A 15,127-nucleotide genomic window follows, 5' to 3' on the forward strand; every position below is an offset into this window, starting at 1 on the left:
TAAATTACAAGCTGAAAGGAAAGTGTTCATCAGATATCACATGCAGTGTTTGGCGTTTGAATTCTACTGATAGTTTGAAGGTAACATACTGATTACTAATAACAATTTGGCAACATGTCTAAGCTGGATGCTTTAGGGACTCGACATAATTTATAATAATTTACAGTACTTTGAACTCAAACTCTTGTGAGCTGTCTAACTTGCAGAAATACATTTATTAGTGATTAAGTCTGTCACAAGTTAAACCGCGTACACACATTTTTCCTTGGAAATTTGTATGTGAAGGGAAAAATATTCATTTACAACTGAAAGCACAGAAACAGAAACAAAATTAACTTGTAAAGAAAACTATCAGCAGCCTGTTGAAAACAGCCAGAGTTGATGATTTCATCTGAAGTCCCGCCTCTGTCTAGACTAACAGCCAATTAGGCTGGATTCTGGGTTGGCAGATCAGATGTCAAAGGGGGGCCCAGGCCGCCCCTCTGGACACACCCCTGCATGTGAACAAGGTACTTTTTGGTGCTCCCTTGCAAAATGTTCACCGCAGTGATAGAAGATCACGTTAGGCCAGAGGGCAGAGAGAGACACATGAACCAAGTCATTTTCATATCAATCCAAAACACCATTTATTAAAACATCAAACCAGGTAATGTACAGCAAATATTTCCTGATGTTGTCTTAACCCGTTACAGTCATCAAAGATGCTGCAGCTGCATCTCCTTAGATTCACTGCTCTGTGCTTCATCCTGTGATTGAACTGTAAACAGATGATAAAGAAAGTAAGGTGACATTAACAAACAGCCCAAATAAAACTAAAACATCTTTCTTCCCAGATCTCAAACTAGTAACTTTGACTTTATTATAACAATGAACAGTTATTTTGCAGTAAAAGATTTTTATACAAGTATCCGTTTCATAAACTAGACATGTTCAAGTTTTGAAAAAATATGGTTATGCTTTGTTTTACCTCGGGTAGGGGTATCTGAACTTTTAGGGGCCCAAGTTCCTCTACTATACGGTGATGAGCCTATTGGAATGACAGAGAAGGACAATTGTTATACCGTATTGGTCCGAATATAAGACGACCCCCGTTTTTCAACACTCACATTTAGAAATAAAGATTTGCAGACCAGATCTTGTTTTTATAAAGAGCTTTTTTTGAAGAACTTCATTTTATTTGAAAATAACAATATTAAAAACACATTGAATTAAACACCTGTTGTATTAATAATTATAATAATAATTAACATACCGTATTTATCGGTATAGGCCTACGGCACTTTTCAAAACAAAGTGTTTCACAAGGGCGAACTATGTACAGTATGATTCAAAATTAAAATCAATTAAACAATCAAGCAATATTATCAACATGTTTTTAACATTTTGAAATAACAGAGGAAACACAGGCAACATTTTTAACTAAATTACCGCTAAACTAAAACTCGCCAAACCTCTCCTCCGATGTCTCCTCTCTATTTCTCACACACACACACACACACACACACACACACACACACACACACACTCTGCCCCGCTGTGTTCGCTCTCGCTCTCATCACTCCCCAATATTAAAAACACATTGAATTAAACACCTGTTGTTGTAATAATGATAACAATAATAAACATAGGCCTATTTATCGTTATATGCTACAGCACTTTTAAAAACAAAGTTTTTCACAAGGTCAAAACATGTACAGTATGATTCAAAATTAAAATCAAGCAATATTATCAACATTTTTAAATAACAGAGAAAATACAGGACACATCTTTAACTAAACTAAACTAAAGCTCGCCAAACTTCTCCTCCGATGTCTCCTATTCCTCACACACGTCCTCCGCCCCGCTGTGTTCGCTCTCACGGGCCATTTCCGAATTGTCACAGTTCAGTAGGCAGTACGTACTATTCAGTATGGAGTTTCAGTATACTGAACTTTCGTGGTCATTCAGTATGCATTTTTTGGGTCCACCTCAGTATACTTAACTATATACTCTATATGTTACTTTTTACATGTATAAATCGTTTTTTACCGCTAATTAAATGGGCAAAAAGCAAGGGGCAACCTCCGGTCTCGAAAAATGAAGCCAATGCGGAAGTACAAAAAACTGCAGTTCCTCGAGGTTCCGCTTGAGGCTGGCTGCAGAAGCACCGGAAGTGCAATAAGCCCCCAGCCAAAAGGGGGGGGGGGGATTTTTAACATATTTAAGTGAACAGTAAATCAATTGTTTTTTGTATTTTCATTTAGGCAAAGAAGAGATAAAAGCAGCTGGTCTGACATCTTCCACAGAGGTGAAGTGTAAGTTAAAATCGTCTGTTAAAAGTTATCTTTTGTCAAAACAAGCTATTGTTAACAATACAGTCTTCTAAAATAAAAATCACACTGAGTCATACACCAGCCAAATGTTAAATAGAAGGTGATGTTTTCTTTTCCATTTTACAATCAAAAGAATCTAAAAATTACTCATTTCAACCTTCATCTGCACACCTGTTACAGAGGTCAGGCTGGGGTCACATAGTTTGAAGGAACCTCCTCCTTTTTTCACCTGTGCCAGATGCCCTGCTCATCCACTGTGGTAGAAATGACCTTATACCAGCAGCTCTCCCAGATGAAGAGTCCTCTCTGCCATCACCCAGAGGAGCTGATCGACGTCTGAAGAAGGTGGACAGAGTCTTTGTGACAGTGAACAGTGAGAAGGCTACCATAGTCATCCTCAGATAAAACACAGATCCAGGTCAATATTCAATTTATTTTTCTTTACATGATGTTGCCCTGTGTTTGAAAGGCCAGATGCTGGAGGGTTGTGTTGGATTTGCTTTTCCATCATATTTTAACAGTCAAACAATCATCCAGGATCTCTAAACTTTATTTCATTTTTGTTGGGATTTCTTTGTTAAATTATTTTTTATACTTTCTCCTATGTCCCAGCAATTGGGCCTGATGGTCTCCCTTACTTATTTTCCACATGGTTAATGAAGCCAGGAGTTGTTTATTGAAGATTTCTTTTCATAAAATGTTTAAATAAACTTTTTAAAAATCTAATATGACTGTCTCTGATTAACTGGAGTACAACATGTTGGTCACAGTAAAATAATTTAGCAGTTAAGTTTATAGTTCACATTTGAAAAGGCCTTGAACTGACATTAATTTCTTCTTGACAGCTAAGACAACAGCAAAGCTAACAGACGAGCTCAGCTTGTCACAGCTGGGCTCGTCTGAGATAAATGGCCTTCAAACTTATTTAATATTAAACATTTAAAGCCAATAAGCATAGCAAGATACGCATGAGATTTCATTTCAATTTATTCAATCACAGACTTGTCAAACAGTCTGGCATTTTGTGCTGCTGTTTTCAAGAGTTAATAACTGAAGAGAAGAAGACCATCGAGAGAGGACAGGAAACGCTCAGGGGACGAGTCCTCCATGTTGTCAGTGGTTGTTGATGGATCTGAATCTGAGGGCATCTTCTGTAATAAAGAAAAACAATCATGGAGTTAAATGTAAAGTATAATGAATTTTACTGTGATGTTTCTGCCTCAGACCTGAAATCAGATCTGTCCTCAGGTTCTGCTAAACTTCAGGTTCTAAAGTTTGTTTTTAAGACAGGAGAACTATTTATGAGGAAAAACAAAATATATAATAAGACAAGATTCAATAATATTATCAGCTTTATGAATTCATGTTTTAAGACAAAAGTGTTCCTGCCACTTTCTATTGAAGATTATTGTAAACTGTCATCACATGGGCCAGCCTGATAAATTAAACTAATGTTAAATATTCTCAGATAATCAGACAGCCAATTTGTGTGCTGAACCTCACCGGAGCTGGAATCAGAGTCTGGACTGCTGTTTCCTTTGGGCATTGATTTCCTTGAAGACAGAAAGAAGAACAATTTAAACATGAACTAGACTTCTTGCAGAACCATAAATGCTGTTAAAATCTTCTGCTAGTCTTCCTTACATTTTAAGAAGGATTATAAATTGTTACTAAAATGACTTTGATGCTGAAAGCGGTTACAATAAAACGGTCCAATCATATGAGAGATAATTTTACCTTTGAGTCCAATGTGAAGGCGTTCTCTTCAGAATCAGCACTGCAAAGACAAGATGATGGCGCCCACCTTCACAACCTGCTGCTTCAGTCTGGCTGCATCATGGTCACCTACAGGAACAGCACAGAAATGCAATCAAAGTACTTCACTTTATTTATCAGAGGATGTACTATATGCAAAGTAAAATAATTTAGCTGTAATTCCTCAAAAAGATTTGAGACTGCTTTGTTATTTGAGAGCACAGATTGTTTCTTTTCCCTTCTCTCTGTTTGCCTGTACATGACCTTTTAGTGCTGTAAAAGATGCTACAGTAAATCCTGGATCAGCTGTGTGGGTGGTGTGACTGTGTGGTAAAGCTTTGTTAAAGTTGTCACGCACATGCTCATATGCCTTTGGAGAGTAAAAGTGCAGTGTGGTGGCAAACTGCTTATAAAATATAAAATAGTATTTTATTGGTGAGGTGCCCCAATCCAAGCGTCCTACAGAGTAGCAGCAGCTTTAGAGGGAGGAGACGAGCGCATTATGGAGAGGAGCGCACCGGAGGGGGCGAGCTGGGGGAGAGACGCACAACCTGAGAAAAAAGAAATCCCAGTTTAAAATATAATGTTGACGAAAAGAGGGAAATAGGAAGACATAAATGTCCATGTTGAAATTCTTTTGAATGCAGAGGCTGTGGATGTTCAGTTTTCTTTGACTATAAAAAGGCAACAATAGCCTGTAGTTTAATCCTGGTGTTTCTCTTCGTTAACGATTATCGAAGCGAAATTAAAAAATAAATGCATGACATTTAAAACATATTAACATGTGTGGGGGAAAACGCGATCTTTATGTCTTCTTTTATTGTCTCCTCCTAACTACCATAACAGCAGCATGTTGTGTGTAACACTGGTCTCCTGGGTTAACACCTTCCTTTCAAAGGTGTTAAATACAGATACAGTCACAATCACTGCAATGTTTGTCAGGTTTTGTCAATTTTTAATTTCTCAATGAGCGTCATTAAATTTACAATATGATCAACTTGTGACTGTTGAATTGGTCGTGTGTGGAAGACAATGCAGAACATTTAGCACATTTAAGCAGCATGATGCTCAGTTAATATTACATTACACCGCCGCAGTAACAATTATATTAAATTAGATCTTACCTTTAGTTTTATCTGGATACATAGAGAACTACTCTACCCTCGTATATAGTACTATGAATTTCAGCCTGCACGGTTAAAGTAAAACCTGTTCCTCTCGGTATAGTCCACTTATCACTCAGACTGTAAACATGTACACATTAGTAATGATGCAGGCCAGATTTAAATTATGTGACTTTGTTTTTGTCCTAGATACTTTTGAGACTTTACCAGACGTTTTTATTTTTACTGTAAAATAACTGTACAGTCAATGAACCACATCTATGAGCAGATTTTATATTACGATTCTTGGTTTTAAATACAATTTCAATCACAATAGACATATGACAATATCAAGAAACATAGCATGTTAGTTATTAGGTTTGCTCATGTTAAAAAATAAAATAAAAAGATAAGTCATGCTGGATAAGTAACCTAGCTTTACAACATTTCTAACCTTAGACTGCTTATGTGTTAGCTAGCTAGATAACGACTTTAACCAAACAATGACACATAAATCACACTTTTTTACTTACCGAAAAAACTGCAAAAATCCCTTAGCTCCCTCAGGTCGGTTAGAACAGTTTCCTGTAGAACAACTCATTCTTCCAGCTCAAAAAAGACGAAAAAACTCAACGGAAAAATTCAATGGCGTCTCGGCTTTCTTTCACTACATAACTTTTGCTATTCACAAAGAGAGCTACGCAAGATCGGCGGCTGTCAATCATCGTGAAATATGACGTAAAATCCCGTTTTTCGACCTCAAATAACTTTTTTAATTAAAAACAAACTTAACAGAAAAATGAGCACTTGAACACGATGTAGGGTGATAATAACTAATGATCACAGCAGAGTTTAGGTTTGGAAAAAAATTATGTGACGAGTATTTTAGCTTTACAGTTTGACCCACATCCAGTCTGTTATCATTGAGGAGGCGGGGTGACCTATACTGCAGCCAGTCAGTAGGGGGAGCTCTAAAAATAAAAGCTTCACTAGACCGGGGACCTTGTCCCATCCATTATTTTTACAGTCTATGGGCTCGATGAGGGTCAATAAACCACATAGGTCTGATTCCAACCCTCACCTCGGGTCATGAGCTCGAGACTTAAAGAATAAGATACAAGCGGCTGAAATGAGTTTCTTCTGGAGGGGCGCTGGGCTCGACTTAGAGAGAGGGGGAGGAGCTTAGACATTCAGGGGGAGGAGCTCCGAGTAGAGCCGCTACTCCTTCACATCTAAAGGAGTCAGCTGAGGTGGTTCAGGGATCTGATTAGGATCCTCCTCGACCCCCCTTTGGAGGTTTTCCTGGAATGCCAAACTGGGAGGAGACCCCGGGGCAGACCCTGAGTTCTCTGGAGGGAGGCTGTCACTCTGATGAACGCTAAACAGTCACAGAGTGTCAGACCTGTCACTGTGAAATACCAGTAACCCTGCTATCAAGCACCCACAGTGAGTGTACATAAGACTATTCTAAATATTTTTATTTTCAATAACTTAATCTTGTATATACTGTAATATTATCCTCTCACCGATCTATGCACACTACATATGTAAACACTGTTAAAACTCTACCTCATATATTAACCATCTGTTACAGAACTTCATATTTATTATCATGTTCTACTCACCACTGCACTATTCTCTTATTTAGCCTTGTATATTTGAGTGTTTTGCTTATATTCTTTTTAATGTTTAACATTGTACATTGAGAGCACAGTTACTGAAGACACATTCCTTGTGTGTGTAAGCATACATGGCCAATAAAGCTGATTCTGATGTGTATCATGTTGTTCCTAGGTGAAAAAAGAAATTCCTTTTTAAATTCTCATTATGACTATAAGAATAAATGATCATTATTAAGCTCACCTTCAGGTTAAAATGATTCTTCTTATAAATCCTCCTGCAGCGCCTCTACTGTCTCTCATGTAGCTGAGGCCTTCTGCCTGTACGAGACAAGCCGTTGCAGTTTGTGTCTGTGGGTCAAAATAATGTGCTGTGACCCCGAGGTAACTGTGATTACTGAGAGAAGTCCAGTAGTCTCCGATGAGCGCAACCGTGTGTTTGTTTGTCCCAACGCTCCTCCTCCACTTTAGCTTTCTCGTCTTCATACAAGTTGCCTATCTTGGTTACAGTAGTGGCTCTCGAAGGCAATTCATATGTGCAGTCGTTGGATGCGATGCGAATTATTTCAAGCAGACCCTCGACCTCCACAATGTTAATCGGCCTACAAGCTGTAGCCACCCATTTAGCTATCGCTATTGAAAGTTAGTTGTTTGTAGAGTTGTCCAAGCGTCTCCGTTGCATACTATCCAGCGTGGCCTGCCTTTGACGAGGGGGGAGGGCTCTCTGCATCAGCGGTATGCTTGGCCAGCAAGTAAATGGTAAATGGTAAATGGTAAATGGACTTGAGCTTATATAGCGCTTTTCTAGTCTTCCGACTACTCAAAGTGCTTTTCCACCGCAGGTCGCACCCACCCATTCACACACTGATGGTAGTGATCGCTGTAAGATAAGATAATCCTTTATTTATCCCACAATGGGGAAATTTACAATGTAGATACATATGTAGTATCATCCATCAGAAGTAACTCACACCACCACTGAAGCAGTGGTATTTGAGACTTGACGTGCTCTGGTGGTAACTTAATTCACATCGACAGTAAATGCAGATAACTTTGGGCTCCCACTGTGGGCAGCTCCATCACTCTGACATCTCTCCCTTAGTGCATGTCCATATGATCCTGTTTGTGTGTGCATGTGTGTATATACATCAGCCTATGTGTGTGTTGAATGAGTACAGAGTGTAAAAACTGAAATTTCCCCTCACGGGGATCAATAAAGTAAATCTTCAATCTTCATCTTCTTCACGCCCGTGCGCAGGCACGTTACTCTCGCTCACGCTTGGTCAATGGATCAGGTCCAGTCAGGTTAGGAGTCGTGGTCTTTATACAGTCTATGGTCTACGCAGACAGTGACAAGACAAAGCAAGAGCAACAGGTTGGTGTTTGCATTAGTGTCCCATTTACTGTATAGAGGTGACACCACTTTTCAGAAGTACACACATACAGTCACAACAATCTACTTTCAAAAGCACAGTGTGGGACCTATAAGAGCAGCTTAATCAGTTATGTGGAAAATAAAGATGTGATTTCTTGTGATTTTTGAATTTCATGGCTGTAAGAGCCAATTTTAACTTATGTCCCTAATATTTTCATTAATATGTATTATTTATAGTTTGTCATTAGTCAGTTAACACAAATTTATTCTTGTTACTTTTGGACATCAACTCGGTATTGGACCGGAGATTTAAGTTTGGACCACCTGTTGTTTTTGCCTTTTTTGGTTAATAAATCCTTGTGCAAGTTTTCCTTCCTCATCGTAATTACATTGGGTTTTTACAAAATAATGGATCTTCAGTGAGTGAAAGATTAGTCAGCCATAACAACGGCTTTCATGTAGTTTTACATTTTGGATACTAAGGCTATAACAAGGTGTCATTCTCTAATAGATTTGATTTGAGATGTACATGATTCCTAAAAAAACATCCCAAAACACCTGTAATGTTTTGAATATGCGGAAAGTTATGAACAATACAGTTGAATAATTAATAGTAATTCAAAAATAAGTATAATTTCCTATCCATAGTAAAGAAATTTCCGCCATGAATTAATTCAGAAAAGGCACAAATTGTTGCATAAAAATTCACCAGAATGCAGGAAATGAAGTGTTTGACGCTCAAAATTTGTCACCCCAATGTTGAATCCAAACCTGCGCCCTTGCTTACCTACGTGAGTTTTTATGTCAAATAAAATGTTAAATTCCAATATTTATCAAAATAATAAATAAAAGTAGATGCCATTTATACGTGGGGTCCTTGTGGGATGTGAATTATTTATTAATCTTTTTATTTTTTTCAAAATCATCTATTTTATCAAGCGATGCCTTTGCAGTCATCTTTACTGATCGTGTTGTCAGAGTCTCCTCTCTGCACGAGAGTGTCAGCGGGCACTCCCTCTATGTCAGAGTTACAAGCTGCACGTGAATCAATCTCTGACTTGATTGACTTTTTTTTTTTCAATCAATGTATTTATTGAGTTTTATACATATCTTATTAACAAAACAACAAGAAATAGATGTATGCCACTTAACAAAAGCACCCACGGACATTTAACATTTAAACAAACTTCTTCTCAGATCAAAAGCCATCTTTTATACAAATATATAAAAAGAAGACATGAAAGGGTAATAAATCCTCCTAAATAAAGACATGTCATTATCTCCACAAGGTTCAGTCCAGTATATCTATGTATTGAGGTTTCTATCAGAGAAAACTCATTCCTCCTCTTCATCATCTGACAGATCAAAACTTTTCACAAAGGCAGTAAAGGGTCCCCATATCTTTTCAAACATGTCACCTTTTCCTTTTTAATATATATGTCACTCTTTCCAAAGGAAGTGTTATAAGTATTTGTTTAACCCAGTGTGTTGTACTTTGTTTTCCCAAACATTTAAATAGATTTTTTGGCATGTAAAAGACACATATCTATCATTATCTGATCATTTTTGGTAAACTTGTGATTGTTTGGGTAAAGTCCTAGGATAAAAAGCTTGGGATCCATTGGAACATCTTTTAAAACAATTTCTTCTATCACCTTTTTAATCTCTTCCCAGAGTTTCTTAATGCTAATACACTGCCAAACACAATGAAACAGTGTTCCCTTCTCCTCAGTGCATTTTGTTAATCTGGAATATTCTTATTATATAGAATATATATAGGTTTAATTTATCTGCTGTGATGTATGTTCTCATTGTCCATTTGTACTGCAGTAGTCTTAACCGAGTATTAATTGATTGAGAGTGGACCTTAGTACAGACTGACTCCCAGTCCTCAGATGTTATATCCATATCTAGGTCCTTCCAGGGCCGGCCCGTGGCAGAGGCAGTATAGGCAAATGCTAGGGGCGCCAGCATCCATAGGGGGCACCAAAGGAGTGTGGCAGAAAAGTTGAAGATGAGAAGAAATAGAAGGAAAAATGCGTTTAAATATCATTAAATATTATTAATCTATGTAAATTTCATGCTTTTATTTAGTTATGATCCAAAAGAAGCCATGAAAACACAACTATCACATATTTAAAAAGGCTATATTTTCTTGCCTCCTGCTTGACGCGGCTCATCACACCACAGCTGCTCGTTACCTGCTCGTTGTGGAGGAGGAGGGCAGGCGACTTATTAGAAGTGAGGGACACTGACCGTACCGATTAATATCACGTTTATAAATGACCGTAATGTAAACAACAACAAAGCCCTCGGGAGCCCAGGGACGAAAAAGAAGTAGAGGAGAAAAAATATGAAAAAGACACAGAGGTAACGTGCTGCACAGATCAATTATCTGTTGTAGTTATGCTAGCTTGTTATGGATGGATGATAGTAACGTCAGTGTTTCCTATCTCGAGTTAACATCAGTTATTTCCACTGCACTTTTATTAGGTTAAGATTATTCATGTTAAGAAAATAACCAGTGTAAGAAATACACTTCTTCTTTTCTTCTTATGTTGCTTGGGACCCAAAACCTACTTTTATATTTATTGACATCTTTGTATACTTAGTTAGCTTTCACCCTAGTCGATTCAAATATTTATTTTCCACCTCCTGTTGTCATTAATAGTTTTAATCTCTTGCCTTTAGAGTATTGATGTCTAAGAGCATGAATGCATTTTGTGATAGAAGTCCTCACTGAATAGATAGTTGTTCATGCTGTTGTAAGGAAAACGTTTGGGCTCACCTGAAAAACTATGCTGAGTTGTCTGTACTGCCCTGAAGACAAAATAATATTTTGTGTTCACACTTTATTATAAAATACAGATTGTTTAACAAATGCTCATCTCTCTCCAGATGCAATCAAACATTTAAATCCATCCCCTGCCATCCCAGGCCTGTGTGAACACTTCTGCTTCCTGCACTGTTTGATATTGTTTGTTCTATTACACTAGTTATTTGTATTTATTTATAAGAAATATTAGAGTTATAACCATTTTATTCATGTTTATTTATAAGTATTTTTTATTTTAAAATAAATAAATTATGTTAAATATAAAACTGTATGCCAGTTTCCTTTAAGTGGATGAATATAATATATTAGTGGTCAAACTGTCTGCAATTTAAGGGGCCTGACTCTGGGTCCTTCCTCCAGGCTTTCCACTTGTAATCAGAATTCTCTGTTGAGCTGGAAATCCGCAGGTTATAAAGTTCTGATATTGCACCTTTGCTTAAACTGTCTTTAGACATTATTTTCTCCAAGTTTGATTTCAAGGGTTTGGTAAGCACATTATATTGTTTTGTTCTAATAAAGCTTCTAAATTGAAGATACTTAAAGGCTTTATATGTGATTTTTCACACTTACATGTAGAAATCAAGTATATCCTCTGAAAATAACTCTGTGAGTCATGACTGTCTACAATGACTGTAACACCCGAGTCCCACTGTCTGTGATGCTTTCAGAGATTTCTGAGCCACCTCTTCAGTTTCAAGGTCCTTATCGTGAGAAGTTTATGGTCAAGTGTCTTCAACATGTTGACAAGCTAAAAGGATTAAATCCTCCACCAGAGGATTAATGGACCACCCTCAGCACCCCCTGAGACCCAGATGTAATTAAATCACTCTGTTATAGTAAACATCTGCTGTGTGTGTGTGTGTGTGTGACCTACTGGTAAAGGTGTGCCTCTCTCTGAGGGGGGAAACATGTCAGCAGAAAGGGTTGCTGACTTTGTGCTGGATGAGATACATGGCGAAGGCAAACTGCTCTCTGGTCAGCTTGCCTATCTGCCTCGTGTCTGACAGCGCCCTGCAGAGAAACATTCAGTTAATCACACCGAGCAGACTGACCGAGACCATGAGCACATATTATACAGAATCCACTTCTCCATGTTCCTCTAACTCTAAGATGTGTCTCTAGTCTGTCTACAAACCCCCCAATGATGAGAAAAGTCCATCCTCTCAGTCTTTTGCCTGCTCCACTTTTCAGAAAATGTGTGCTCAAACAGGTCGTTTGGAGATTTTCCCTTCATGTACAAAGGGCAGTAACCCCTCCCCCAGGTGGGTGACACTCCCACATCTAGGTGTTTGTTCTGCCCTCTGAGTCTGCCTTAGCAATAGGGCATGGAGCGAGAAAGCCAGAGACACCCGAGCCCTTCCAGAGAGGGGGCGTGGTCAGACACAGCTCATTTATCAGACCCCAGTATGTTAGGTCAGGACACACCTGCTCCACCACCATCATACTCAACACAGGTGTACCACAGGGCTGTGTGCTGAGCCCATTCCTCTACTCCCGCTTCACCCACGACTGCAGACTGCGGTGATTGGCCTCATCAGCAACAACGATGACACAGCCTACAGGGAGGAGGTACAGCATCTGGCCGCCTGGTGTGCTGACAACAACCTGCTCCTCAACACCAGCAAGACGAAGGAGCTCATTGTGGACTTCAGGAGAGAAAGAGGAAGCACGCACAACCCCATTCACATCAACGGGATGGCTATTGAACGTGTCTCCAGCTTCAAGTTCCTGGGGACCCACATCACAGAGGACCTCTCCTGGTCCACTAACACCTCCAGTCTGGTTAAGAAGGCTCACCAACGCCTCTTTTTCCTGAGGACACTGAAGAGACACCACCTGTCTTCAGCTGTACTGATGAACTTCTACCGCTGTGTAATCGAGAGCATCCTGACCAGCAGTGTCACAGTCTGGTACGGAAACTGCTGTGTTTCCGGAGACTGTAAGGCGCTACAGCGGGTGGTAAAAACCGCCCAGCGCATCACAAGGTGCCCACTTCCTGCCATTGAGGACGTCCAAAGAAAACGCTGTCTGCGGCGAGCTCACGGCATTCTTAAAGACTCCTCCCACCCTGCCCACAGACTGTTTACCCTCCTGCCCTCTGGTAGGTGCTTCAGAAGCCTCCGGACCAGAACCAGCAGACTGAGGAACAGCTTTTTCCCCAGAGCAGTCTCTCTACTGAACTCTGCCCCCAAACTCTGAACTCTGTCTCCCTCCTGAACTCCGCCCCCCGCTGACCCCCCTTCCCCTGCACATCACCTCACACCCATCATCCCCCCACCACTCCTCCTGGTCATACACACACATCTCTCATCCACCTGTATTATTGTATTATAGTATGTTCATATCCCCTCAATAAGTTATCGACCTGTACAATATGTCCATATTCTGTATATTATCTGTAATCTAGTATAGCATGCTTATTGCACCTTAATCTGTATATTATAATCTGAAGAATATACTTATATTTATAGCATTTATTTATATTTATAGCATCCCATTAATCCAGCCATATATACCCAATAATTCACTTTTTTTTTGTCTACATCTGTAAATTTTGTAATTACTGTACATAGCACAGATTATTGCACTTTCTGCTTATTGCACTTCTGGTGAAATGCCAAACCTCATTTCCTTACTCTATACTTGTATATGTGTAATGACAATAAAGTTGAATCTCATCTCATCTCATCTCAACTCTCTCATTTACATATTTAAAGGTACAGACACAGAAACAGCCTGTTCTGAGCAGGGCTGAAATAGAGGGGTTTATAGACATGATCAAATACAGGATCAGAGTGGATTTAGAACAAGAAACTTCACACACGTTTTAAGGAGCTCTGAGACTTATTCAAACTGAAGAAGAGGAGGATATGTGACCTTTAACGCTGACGTTTTCTATATTTAAACACCAGACTGGAAAAATGACAACCCTTCCATTGAAATGTGTTTTAAAAACTGAACTCAGCTGAAAAAACAAATGTTTTGCTTTAGTCACATGATGAACTTTATATTTTGTTCCCATAGAATACATTTCTGTGGAGATGAAACCCTAATACTGTATTTATTAGCTCTTAGGAATCATTCACACAAACAAGAAGTTATTCATCAGTTCTTTGAATAATAGATTTAAAATGCATTTCAACATCAGACCACAGTGCACACTATAAGCTGTGAGGGTCAGGAGAAAGAGTGTGTTGTCCACTGATCACAGGGTTGGCATTAAATCCCCAACAAAGGATTCTGTCAGTGTTGATGGTCCGTCTTCTTACTTTGACATTGAACCCCACAGAGGCATGAGACTGGTTTCCCAGTGAATGATTCTCACTGCATGACAGCATTACAGAAGCCCGAGAGCTTCACACACACACAAACACACACACATCACTGTTCTGTCCTCCTGGCTCCGCCCTTTACAGTGACGCTGTTTCACCTCTGTTAGTAACTCAGACTTCAGCCAGCCTTTACTGCTCTGTGACATCACGGCCCTGTGTCCATCTGGGGTGTTTTCACATTGCAGTCTCTTTCTTTAAATAGTCTTCACTGAGTAGAGAGCGTTTGCAGCAGCAAGCGGCTGCCCGGAGAGACAGTGCAGCACCTAGTGAGCTCTGCCTTTTTTTTTGGAGCGCCTGCTCCGACTGCTTCTCAGAAGGGTGCTGTTGAAGTTGCAGTTGATTCATGAAGTTTAGGAGTCAGGTGGGAAGTAAGGAGAAAACAATCTAAGAATAAATCAAAAAAATATATATGTATGAAGAAAAATGATAAAACAATCAAATTAAAGGTATAGTGTTAATGTGACCATCATAGAAACAAAGAGAAGAAAATATATATATCCATACATACATGCACATAGGTATACACACATACATATACATTCATACACACTCATGCAATATTTAAGAAGAACTGAAAAGAGGGGTCTCACAGGGACATCTGGGGGTCAGGCAAGAGACCGCCTCCACCCGACCCACGGCCCCCAACAGTAGCTGACAGCCCCAGCAGGATACAGACTGGACGGGTTAGATTAGATTTTTTCACTTGATTGAGAAGGTTATAGATCAGGGGTGCCCAACCTTTTTTAAACCAAGATCTACTTTTAAAGTTGCCAGTCTGCAGAGATCTACCAGTCC

General features: G+C 39.2%; 1 protein-coding gene and 1 gene segment (V, D, J or C); one reads left to right on the top strand and one right to left on the bottom strand.

Moving 5' to 3' along the window:
• The window catches only part of LOC136177443 (Ig kappa-b4 chain C region-like), a 133,613-nt gene that overhangs the window by 115,038 nt on the left and 3,448 nt on the right, over nt 1-15,127 (bottom strand).
• Nucleotides 1-15,127, top strand: part of LOC136177441 (actin, cytoskeletal 3-like) — a 64,378-nt gene that overhangs the window by 28,431 nt on the left and 20,820 nt on the right. For 3 of the 8 annotated variants that reach the window (XR_010665049.1, XR_010665053.1, XM_065950719.1), the window contains 2 exons: nt 2,244-2,294; nt 2,493-3,038. The exons of 4 other annotated variants lie outside the window; for them this stretch is intronic. The gene's annotated coding sequence lies outside the window, so the exon portion shown is untranslated. Of the gene's footprint in view, nt 1-2,243; nt 2,295-2,492; nt 3,039-15,127 lie in introns of those variants that run through there. One more of the 8 variants, XR_010665050.1, reaches the window with a different exon arrangement.

This window comes from Labrus bergylta, chromosome 22, assembly GCF_963930695.1.
Source record: "Labrus bergylta chromosome 22, fLabBer1.1, whole genome shotgun sequence".
NCBI lineage: Eukaryota > Metazoa > Chordata > Actinopteri > Labriformes > Labridae > Labrus > Labrus bergylta.